This window comes from Balaenoptera acutorostrata, chromosome 3 (genome assembly GCF_949987535.1).
Source record: "Balaenoptera acutorostrata chromosome 3, mBalAcu1.1, whole genome shotgun sequence".
Classification (NCBI taxonomy): domain Eukaryota; kingdom Metazoa; phylum Chordata; class Mammalia; order Artiodactyla; family Balaenopteridae; genus Balaenoptera; species Balaenoptera acutorostrata.
In genome coordinates this window covers 148,416,967-148,427,862 of record NC_080066.1, presented here as the reverse complement: position 1 = coordinate 148,427,862, position 10,896 = coordinate 148,416,967, and positions in this window count along the sequence as shown.

Sequence of the window (10,896 nt, the reverse complement as noted above, 5' to 3'; positions counted from 1 at the left end):
AGTGTAAAGATTGTGGTCACATTGTGACTTGAACATACACTACATTGTACCTCCAGTCATATATGAGAACATTCCCTGATTCTACTATTATCACACTTCACCAATAGCTAGTAATATCCGAAACTATACAAGCCAAAAGAATGGAATGACATTTTTTTGATGCTAAGAGAAAAAACTGTCAACCTAAAATTGTATATTCATTGGACATATTATTCAAAAATAAAGGCAAAATAAAAGATTCTTCAGACAAACAGAATCTGAGATAATTGGTTGCTAGCATACTTGTACTACAAGAAATGTTAAAGGAAGTTCCTCAGGCAGAAGGAAAATAAAAACAGAAACTTGGATCTACACAACAACATGAGAAGCACCAGAAATGCTAAATATGTGGGCAAATACAATAGACTTTTTTCTCGTTTTTAAATTTTCTAGTAGATAATTTACTGTTTAAAGATGTACTGTGTGTTTATAACATCTAGAATTAAATAACAATTGTGTAAAGGACAGTAGGGTGAAATGGAAATACATGCTTGAGAGATTTTTAACACCGACATGAAGTGGTATAATTGAAGATGTACTGTGAAAAGTGAAAGATACTGTAAACCTGAGTGCAATCACTTAAAAAAAAACCACCCTCAATTCAAAAGAAGGCAGGATAAGGTGGAAGCCTGGAGTTGGAGGGGTTGCCATGGTAAAGCTAACTCCCTCTCACCCACATGCATTTGTTGTGGAGTACCTACTCTGTTCCAGGACCCCCAGAACAAACAACAGGTGGTCAAATAGATAACAAACAGCAAAATGGTAGATTTAGATCCCATCATACTGGTAATTACATTAAATGTAAATGGTTTTAACCCTTAAATTAAAAGATTGGGAATGTCAGACTAGATGAATAAAGCAAGACACAACTATATGCTAAACCCACTTTAAATATAAAAACAGGTTAAAAGTAAAAAGATGGGGAAAAAATATGCCATGCAAACACTAAGCTTAAGAAACTGACAGATATAGTCAGTATCAGACAAAAGCAGACTTCATAATGAGGAATGTTACCAGGGATAAAGAGGGATGTTGTATAATCATAAAAGGGTAAATTTACTAAGAGACATAATCTTAAATATGCCACTCAGTAATGGAACTCAAAATATATGGAGTGAAAAACTTTTCGGGAGATTCTGATGTGCTAGCACTACCTCTCATTCTGAATGTTGCATACCTCTTGCACCTAAATCTGCACCTAAAATGCAGATTTAGGTCAGTGGACTTTGACATTCTGCATTTTTAACAAACTTCCAGGTGCCTACACGTTGAGAGGCAAGATATCCTACACCACACTGCTTTCCAGGAGATAACATAGGAAAGTGCCTGGTGTGTATTAGATGTACAGTAAATAATGAATCTGACCAAACATTGGGAAGTACATAGTTGACTACAAAAATGAACAAAGAATGATCTTAGGCAGTATAAATCTCACCATCTAGTAGAAGGTAGATAAGAGCATAACTTTAGTACAAGAAACAATATAAAATTGTTATGGGAGGGAATTCTAGGGTGGGGGCGGGGAGAGTTAAGGTGACAAGGGATCACAGGTAACAAGCATACTATCAGAAGGCTAACTGGGGATTTCCCTGGTGGTGGGGTGGTTGGGAGTCTGCCTGCCAGTGCAGGGGACACAGGTTCGAGCCCTGGTCCAGGAAGATCCCACATGCCGCGGAGCAGCTAAGCCTGTGCGCCACAACTACTGAGTCTGCACTCTAGAGCCCGTGAGCCACAACTACTGAAGCCCACGTGCCACAACTGCTGAAGCCTGCACGCCTAGAGCCTGTGCGCCACAACAAGAGAAACCACCGCAATGAGAAGCCTGTGCACCGCAACGAAGAGTGTAGCCCCTGCTCACCGCAACTAGAGAAAGCCCGCGTGCAGTAACGAAGACCCAACGCAGCCAAAAATAAATTTAAAAATAAAATAAATTTAAAAAAAAAAGGCTAACTGAGCTCTGGACTAGACACCAAGGCAAGTGGAAGATGGGCTAAGAGATAAGGAGGGGCTGAGAGACTGAAATCAAAAGGACAATTGGGAGATGGAGAAGTTGGAAGAAGCTAGTTGATGGTCTGAGGGGAATTTCAGTGAAAGAAAACATAGAGGATGATAATTTCTTAGTGATTCACTTTCCTGTCTCCTCCACTACATAGTTTGACTTGTAAGCCTGAGCTAAGAAAGATATTTTACCTTTGGAGAAAATAGTAATCCCTTCAGCTACATTAAGAGGTCTTGTGTCAGTTTACCTAGCACACTCCTTTCTGTTTTGTAATTCAGTGCTTCAACAGGATGTTCAATTTAAGGCATATTGTGAAGAGCTTGGTTTTAAAAGCCTCTTCTGTGCCAGAGGTAACTATGCTTTTCAAGAGAGTAGGGAGAAGGCTAATGAGAACTGATTACATCACGTAACTGAGATGGGCCCTGTGTCCTTGTCAACAGATGTTTGAATTTAAGGTCTCTGGACTGTAATTTAAGAGATATGGGGTAGATCATGGTGTCTTCCTCGGAAGCCTGAGGTTGGAGGGGTTGCCCTGGTGATGCTAACTCCTACCTTCACTTACTAGCATTTGTGGTGGAGTATCTACTCTTCCAAGACCCACCCAGGCTTGGTCAACTATATTGCCCCCTAGTCTTTGAGGGAAAGAGTATGTTTGAGTCTTTTAGTACTGCTTCAGGACGAACAGTTTGAAGAGCACCAGACAATGCTGGGCCCCTTCTCTCCAAAGTCCTGGCCATTGATTGCAGAGATTGCTTTGTCCTTGACACTGTCAGTGAACACAGAAGCCTGTTAGAAGCATGGTCACCCGCTTGCTTTCACCTACAAAGCAGTTCCAGAAAGGATTACCATAATGATCTTCCCAATGATTAAGCAAATCCCAGTGGGAGGGACTTGCCTGGTGGTCCAGTGGGTAAGACTCTACACTCCCGATGCAGGGGGCCCAGGTTCAATCCCAGGTTGGGAAGCTAGATCCCACATGCATGCCTCAACTAAGAATTTGCATGCCGCAACAAAAGATCGCGTGTGCCACAACTAAGACCTGGCGCAGCCTAAATTAAATAAATAAATAAATAAATAAAAATTTTAAAAATCCCAATGGGAAGTGGCAGTTGTACTGACAGAAGGGGAGTTAGCCTCATTCTCCCTTCAGAGGAGTGTTACAAAAGGATTTGAAGGTACAGGTACTAATGAGGGGAAATGCTCTTTAGCATGAGGTCTTGATACAACACTAAGGGATTTAAGACAGAAAGCCTTGATACCCCAGTATTTGGTAGCTTCTCTGAGCCAGGCCCTCTGGGTCTATTCAAGTACTTGGATTGAGAAATTACATCTTTCCTTCATGTAAAAGGCTGATGATCACTACTTACACAGCAGAGCATTTGAGGCCTATGTGACCTGTATATGAACAGTGACCATCTCTGTAATATTGCCCAGTAATTCCTGCAACTGACCATCCTAGATAGGGGGATTCTGCAGTTTGTATAAAAGATTCTGTAGCAGTGCTTCAAGGGACCACCCAACATGGAGTCGGTGTTGGTATCAGCATGCAGCATGCTGTCCTGAGAGCCCATGGCTAGGACGGTCACTCAGGCTCCCCACGTGGACAGAGTCTTCGCCCCACTGGGCTCTGACAGCCGCCACCTGGCTACCCTCTGCACAGACATCTCCCCACTTAGCTCTGATTCCCACCTAGGCCACTCATGGAGAGGCCCCTCTCACGCTGCTCTTCCACAAAGATGATTTCTCATGGTAAACACATGACCAGATGCCCTAATAGCTGTCATGCTGTTTACGTCCCATTTTTAGTGCCATTTTTAGTGTTTAACTTAATCCTCAAGATAAATGTAGAGCTCAGTAAGTAATAACTGTTACTACAAAACAAACTCCTAGAGTTTTGTGCACTTTTCTCTATATATGTTATTTCTGGGGAATACATTTTATTGAACTATATTTAATACTGTTATTAAAACAATACTTCCAGAAAGAAGTCTAAAAAATTCACGTTACCATGAAGTTATCCCTGTACCTTAGTAGAGGCCTGGGACCCTATGGCAGCCGATCAGACAAAGAATCTGGTTCACCTCCCAACACTTCTTGGTTCTCTAATGGGCTGTCCTTGCAGCACTGGGAGATGCCAAAAGGTCTGATAAAAATGTGAGGGCTGCGGTTTAACTACTCTTTTAGCGTATTTCAAGAAATGTTTTAAACATACTAGAGTTGCTAAGACGTTGGTGCTGATCCTAGTGTGGGCACAATCTTGCTTTGCTTTGATCTTTTTCCTTTTTTGTTCCTTTGCATTTGACACATTATTCCTTGAGGGATGAAGGGTAAAGGAGATGGGAGTGCAGGAGCCTCCTTTGCTCACTAGTATATGATTCCATCAGTGTTAAGGAGTTGTTGTGAAGTTCCTTAGGTTTGTTAATGGTATTGTGCTTATTTTTTTTTTAATTGTTATCTTTCGGAGCATGTACTGAAATATTTACAGATAAAATGATGTAATATCTATGATTTTTTTCAAAATAATCCAGTGGAATGATGTAGAAGAAATAAGGTTAGTCATAATTTAATAATTGTTGAAACTGGGAGATGGGCATTAATCTCTTTGCTTTTTTATATGCCTGAAATTTCCCATAATGAAAAGCTTAAAAGAAAATCGATAACACAGTCACAATCTTGCCACTGCTGTGCTGGCGGGCTATAGGTAGCTGTAATGCTGATCGTTTGTGAGACAGGCAGTGAGCACTCGTCCCTTAGCCCTGTGTAGTGCTTGGCCATTTACAGCACCTCATGTTCACTACTCCATTCCACCTGCCCAGCTCCCTCCTCGAAACCTGAGCTCAGAAGAGGGCATGCTGAATTCTTAAAGCAGGACATATTTGGGTCACAAAAGAAGGCTTTGCTCTGTACATTTTGGCCACTGTGGCAGGAGGAGCTTACAAGGAAGCCTAGCCAGCTATGCTGTGTCAGGCTGGCGTTCCCGCAAGCCCAGGAGCAGCTTGGGATGTTGGGAGCCACTGAAGCTGCATTTCTGACACGTGTTAATGAGCTTTGCTCAGGGATGTAAACAGAGTCAGCCCTTCAGACTAAATTCTGGTGGAATTTAACAACCTTTGCTTAACCATCTCCCTAGACTGCTTCTGGGTGGACACAGAGTGTCAATCTAAAAGGGGGCATTTCCCACCTCTGACAGCTTTCCAACACCAGTTTTTAAAAAGCTGCCAACTACACCCAGCCTGAGTGTGGGTATTTGCATTTGACACATTGTTCCTGTTAGAGGAAAGCAAATATGTTTTCTGAATACCCAATTTCAAGCTTCTCGACTGCCTCCATAATCTTCCCCAGTCTGGCTGGGAGTAAGCTGTCATACAGGGGACGCTGGAGAATCATGCTGGGAGTCAGAAGGACTCATTAGGCTGACACTTGACAGCTGATTTTTGTCATGCTAATTTTAGACCATTCCTAACCAAGGACCACCAGGTCCCAAGGCAGTTGTGGTCACTGCCTATTTGCCAAATTAGGTCTTTCTCTAGCCGAGTAAATAGACTTTGAGTACGTGTAGCTGCGTCCCTCAGTTACATGGTCAGAGCCAAGGAGGCCAACGACAGAGATGAACTCATGTAGACAGGTTAACATCTCTGTTCCCTAAGACTAGCCGCTCCTCTTGAAAACACATGCCAGTAATTCAAAACCAAACTCATCACCCTTCCCCTTGACCCCATCCAAAGCAGCATTTCCTGTCTTGAATAGGACTGCCAGCCAGCCAGTCATTCAAGCCTGAGACCTGAGTACGATTTATTTCTCCCTCTTTCTCATTTTCTATATCCTATCAGTCAGCAAGTCTTGCTTTTCCTTTGTCTCCCTGCCTTCATTCATCATTTCCACTACTATGTGCCAGACACAGTGTTAACGTCTGGGGATACAATGATGAATAAGGTAGTCCTATGTGATCCCTGCTTTCAGTTCTTAAATGTTCTCCTATTTGGGCCCTAATCACCATTCCCAGTGCCCTAGGTCTGCCCTAAGTCAGCTCTCAGCTGACTCACTCCAAGTTTCCTAACTTGCCGGCCTCAGTGTGACTCTGCATCTGTTAGTCAGTTGTCTTCTTTCTTGTTACAAATGACAAAAACCCACCTGAATTACCTTAGGCAAAACTAGAGGAGGTGTCGTTTACTGACTTGTATAACCTAACTACGGGGATGGCCGGAGCACAAGTGAATCTCAGGGTCAGATTCAACCAGAAACATGGACAATCAGGAAAGCCTACTATTTCCAGTCTCTGCTTCCCTTTCAGTGTCAGCTTCATTCTTCCCACAGACCAGCTTCTACTTGGTGGGGACCATGGCTGTCCACGGTCTTCAAGCTTCACCACTTTAGAAAGATTTCTTCTTTCTGGTTGAGCGCACAAATCCCAAGGAAATGTTCAGGTTGCCCCAGTTTGGGTCACCTAGCCTAAGGAAGAGGCGGGGTCTGTGTGGTAGACAGCCCCTGAGATGGTCCCCCATGATCCCACCTCCTGGTAGTCGTGCCCTTGAGTAAACCCCTACTCTTAAGTGAGGGCTGGACTAATTAATGATGCTCTTCTAATAAAAAGGATACAGCTGAAGTGATGGACTCTCACTTATATTAAGTTATGAAAAGGCTGTGGCTGCCATCTTAGGCACTCTCGCGCTCTCTCTTGGGCTGTTCACTTGGGGAACAGCCAGCTGCCATGTTGTGAGACAGCCCTGTGGAGAAGCCCTCATGAGTGGGCTTGGAAGCAGATCATCAGAGGCCTGCCAGCAGCCATGTGAGTGAGCTTGGAAGTGAATTCTCTAGGCCTGGTTGAGCTTTGAGATGCTTGCAGCCCTGGCTGACACCCTGACTGCAACCTCATGATGTCCCTGAGCCAGAACCGTCAGCTAATCCGTTCCTGGATCCCAGATCTACAGAAACTGTGAGATAATAAATATGAGTTGTTTTCAGTAACTAAATTGTGAGGTAATTTGTTACACAGCGATAGATAACTAGTGCAGTCTCTAACAAAATGGAAGCCTCTATTCAAGCCACAAGAGAAGGCTCATTTCCCAGGAAAAGGAGGGGGCTGTTCTGCTGATAAAAGAGCAGCTTCTACCACTACTCTCTCCTAGTCTATCCTCTTTCTTGCTGTGGAAGAGAGATTTTTCTATAATGAAAATCACTTTCCTGCTTAAGATTCTTAAAGCTGTCTATGACTCTTAAAATAAAATCCAAGTTTTTAGCCTGATGCCCAAGGCTTTTTATGATGAGCACTTTACCACCTGTCAAACTTAGCTCCCACCACCCTCCTCCTGCTCCCACCACACTTCTTACGGTCCCTTGAGTACACCACGTGACCTCTGGCTTGCCTTTGCACAAGCCCTTCCTCTTATGGTCATGTCCACAAGGCCCACACACTCTAACCCCTAATCACAGGTTAAGGCTTGACTCAGTATCACCACCTCCAGGAAGCCTTCCCTGATCACCTGATCCCTCCAGTCCTCTATCTTCTGAGCTCTAGTAGCATCCTCTGTCATGGTTCTTAATCCCACTGTGTGGAATTGTTGGTGTGATTGTCCACCTCCCTCGATATTCTCTGCTCTTTGAAGGAGGAACCAAATCTTTTGTATTGGAATCCCTAGTTCCTTCTAAATAATATCAATAGGTTCTCAAGATGTTTGTTGATTAATTAATCAATTAGCTAATTAATTGAGTTATGGTATCAAGGAGTTACTCTCACCTGCACTTGCCTATTAATCTGGTTCCATTATAAAAGAGTGTGGGCCTCGGGGGTCAACTTCATTTTATTGCCTCAACTAGGGTTCATAAATGAATGAAATAGACATGATCCCAATCCATGATACCTTCATGATGCTTACAGTCAAAAGTAAAAACTAGTGTGGTTACGGCGATTTCCCTGGAGGTCCAGTGGTTAAGATTCCACACTTCCCCTTCAGGGCACAGGCTCGATCCCTGGTCGGGGAACTAACATCCTGTGTGCCGCTTGGCACGGCAAAAAAAAAAAGCAAAACACACACACACACAAACTAACGTGGTTACTATCATGAAGGAAACCATTAGGGTTTTTTTGAGAGAGAATAATCTTTTGAGTTATTTGAGCTTGCAGAGGCAGAAGCCCCAATAAGCCTTGACATTAAGCTGAGATTTGAAAAATGAGAAGGAGCCAGCCAGCCAGAGTGGGGGAGAAGCATGTTACAGGCAGAGGATGTGCTGTGCAAAGGCCCTAAGAGGGGAAGAGGTTGGTACATTTGAGGAATTCAAAGAAGACTGGCTCAGTGACGGCAACGGGGAGCAGAACAAAATGAGGAGGGACAGGTAGGCAGGGGGCGGAGCTCAGGGCTCCAGCTCACCACACGGGAAAGCCCAGTACTACGGAGGCACCCGCCCGGCTACGCGATTCTTTCATTCTGGCCAAGGGCGTGTCCCGCGAGGCCTTGCACTCACTACTGCCTCTGCCCGAATGCTCTTCCCCAGGCAATCCTCTCCTAGCACTCAGGTCTTGCATCAGTGCCAATTCCTGCCCCATCTGAAGTTAGCCCTTACCTTCCTAGTAACTCAGTCACATAGGCACCATTTACTTTCTGCATAATACCTATTAGTATCTCAGAATAATCTGGTACATCTTGTGGGTTACTGTTTTTTCTCTCCCTCTAGAATATATGCTCCATATCAGGACCTTGTAGGTATTGCTCACTGCTATATCCCCTGTGCCTAGAGCACTGCTTGGTATGTAGTAGTAGGTGAGTATTTATTGTTCATTCAGTTAGCCAACAGTTTTTTAATGTCTGTCATGTGCCAGACTTAATGCCTTGTTCCAAGACAAAACAGACATGTTTCCACCAGGAACCCTGACTCAGGGCCGGCTTCTCAGGTGTGCAATGTGTGCAGTTTGTTCAGGGTGTTGTGCTTAGAAGGGCCCCATGCTGCTGTGATTGTTTTGAAATTCTTAATAGTTTATGCATTAGGTGACCCATATTTTCATTTTGCACCAAATCCTGCAAATTATCTAGCCAGCCGTACCCTAAAGATAACTCCAGAAATCTCCTCAGCACATTCAGATTTGAAAACAGCTTAGGGACAAATCAGTAGATTCTGCACATCACTGTTAATAATTTTGACAAGACTGCCTTGTATATTTAAAGCTCTGTAAAGGGTAAGTGATTTACAGAGATAGTGTGGTTCAAGAATATAATTCTGGGAGCCAGACATCCTTGGAGTCCCGGTCCTGCCATTTCCTAGCTGTGTGACTTTGAGCGACTCACGTAACATCTGCTAACCTTGATTTCCTCATTACAGATGGAGATAATGATAATGTCTACCCCCACAGAGCTGGCTTGAGCATTAAATGAAATAATACTTAAAACCCTTAGGTCCGGTTCTGCATGTCCTGAAAAGCAAGTTCAGTGGCCCAGCTGCCCACTCCCTTCTTTGCTTCCCCTCCCTTTGGCTCCTCCCACTCTCCTATATAGTCCCAGGTGGAAAATCTGGGTCAATGTGAGTGACTGCTAAGTGAGAAGAATACTGAGGAGAAAAACCAAGGAATTATAGCCTTCAGGGAAGCAATAATATTTTACTTAAAAATTGCTTGCACGAAGACTTTGTAGATGTTTGCAATTTGTATGCAAATACTAAAGACTCCAACACCCTGAGCCGGGACATGGCCCTGGGCAGAAACTTCAAGAAGACCACGGCTTGGACCACAGAGAAATCTTCATCAGTTTCTCTCTGCTGCCAGTTTAAACTAAAACCTTAGATAATCCCAAAGCTGCCATTTTCACTGCCTTAGAGCCTTTAATATATTCCGTAGTATATAAGGCAATTTTCTAACAAGGTAGGTGCATCCCCGTCTGTATTTACTGCATCATCTCTGCTGTATTATCCTTGTTCTCACATTCATTGTCTGTTTAATCAGGCACTGATTTGGCATTAACTTGCAAATGCTGGGTCTCCTGCGCCCGGTGAAAAAGTATTTTCACTGGTCAAACCTCACCTGATTCCTTGAAAACCCAAATCAATAGCCAGTTTAGAAGAGAAAGCTGAGAAAAACTTGACATGCACCCCAAACCCTGCTTTCTAAGGCTAAAGACTCTCAGAACTGAGAGAACAGAAGCTTTATTGCACTCATTCAGTCATTCAACAAACATTTATTGAACACCTACCATGTGCTAGGTGTTTACCAGGTGCTGTGGATATGTCTTTATCTTCCTGCAGTTTGCATTCTAGTGGGAATGTAGAATACAGCCCTGATTCAAGGTAAAAGGGGGAAATATGGATGCTCAGGGAACCTTTAGGAAGACCCCCTCCCCCAGTGGCTAGGGATGGAGGTGGAGAATCTCAGGGAAGCTCCCAGCATTCTTGCCCACGAATTACATCCATGTGTCCATCTCTCAGATCCAGGCCTGCCAGGACTCCTCTGTCTGCAAAGTCAACAAGCCTGACATGTACCGATCTTGAATTCATGCCCCCTTTTGGAGTCCTGGGGACCCTGGACCAGGGCTGGGGCTAAGGTTGGAGTCAAGGCCTTCCCAAGGAGACTCGTTTGCTTCCCACCGAGCTACACTCATTCATTCGTTCATTCATCCACACTTATTGAGCACATCCTCTGCATCAAGCTCTGGGGGTCCAGCTGCAAACGAGACAGATACTTCCCCCTCACAGAGTTTGGGCACCCCTCTAGGCACCATGCCCCCTTTTCTTTGTTTATTCCTGTCCATTCACAAATGCCACCTCATTCAGCTCTTACTACATCGCTAAGAAGCAGGTAGTGTTTTCCCTGTTTTACCAGGGAGGGGACTGAGGTTCAGTCAGTGAGGTGAGGTGACTTGCTGTAGGTTGTCCAGCTA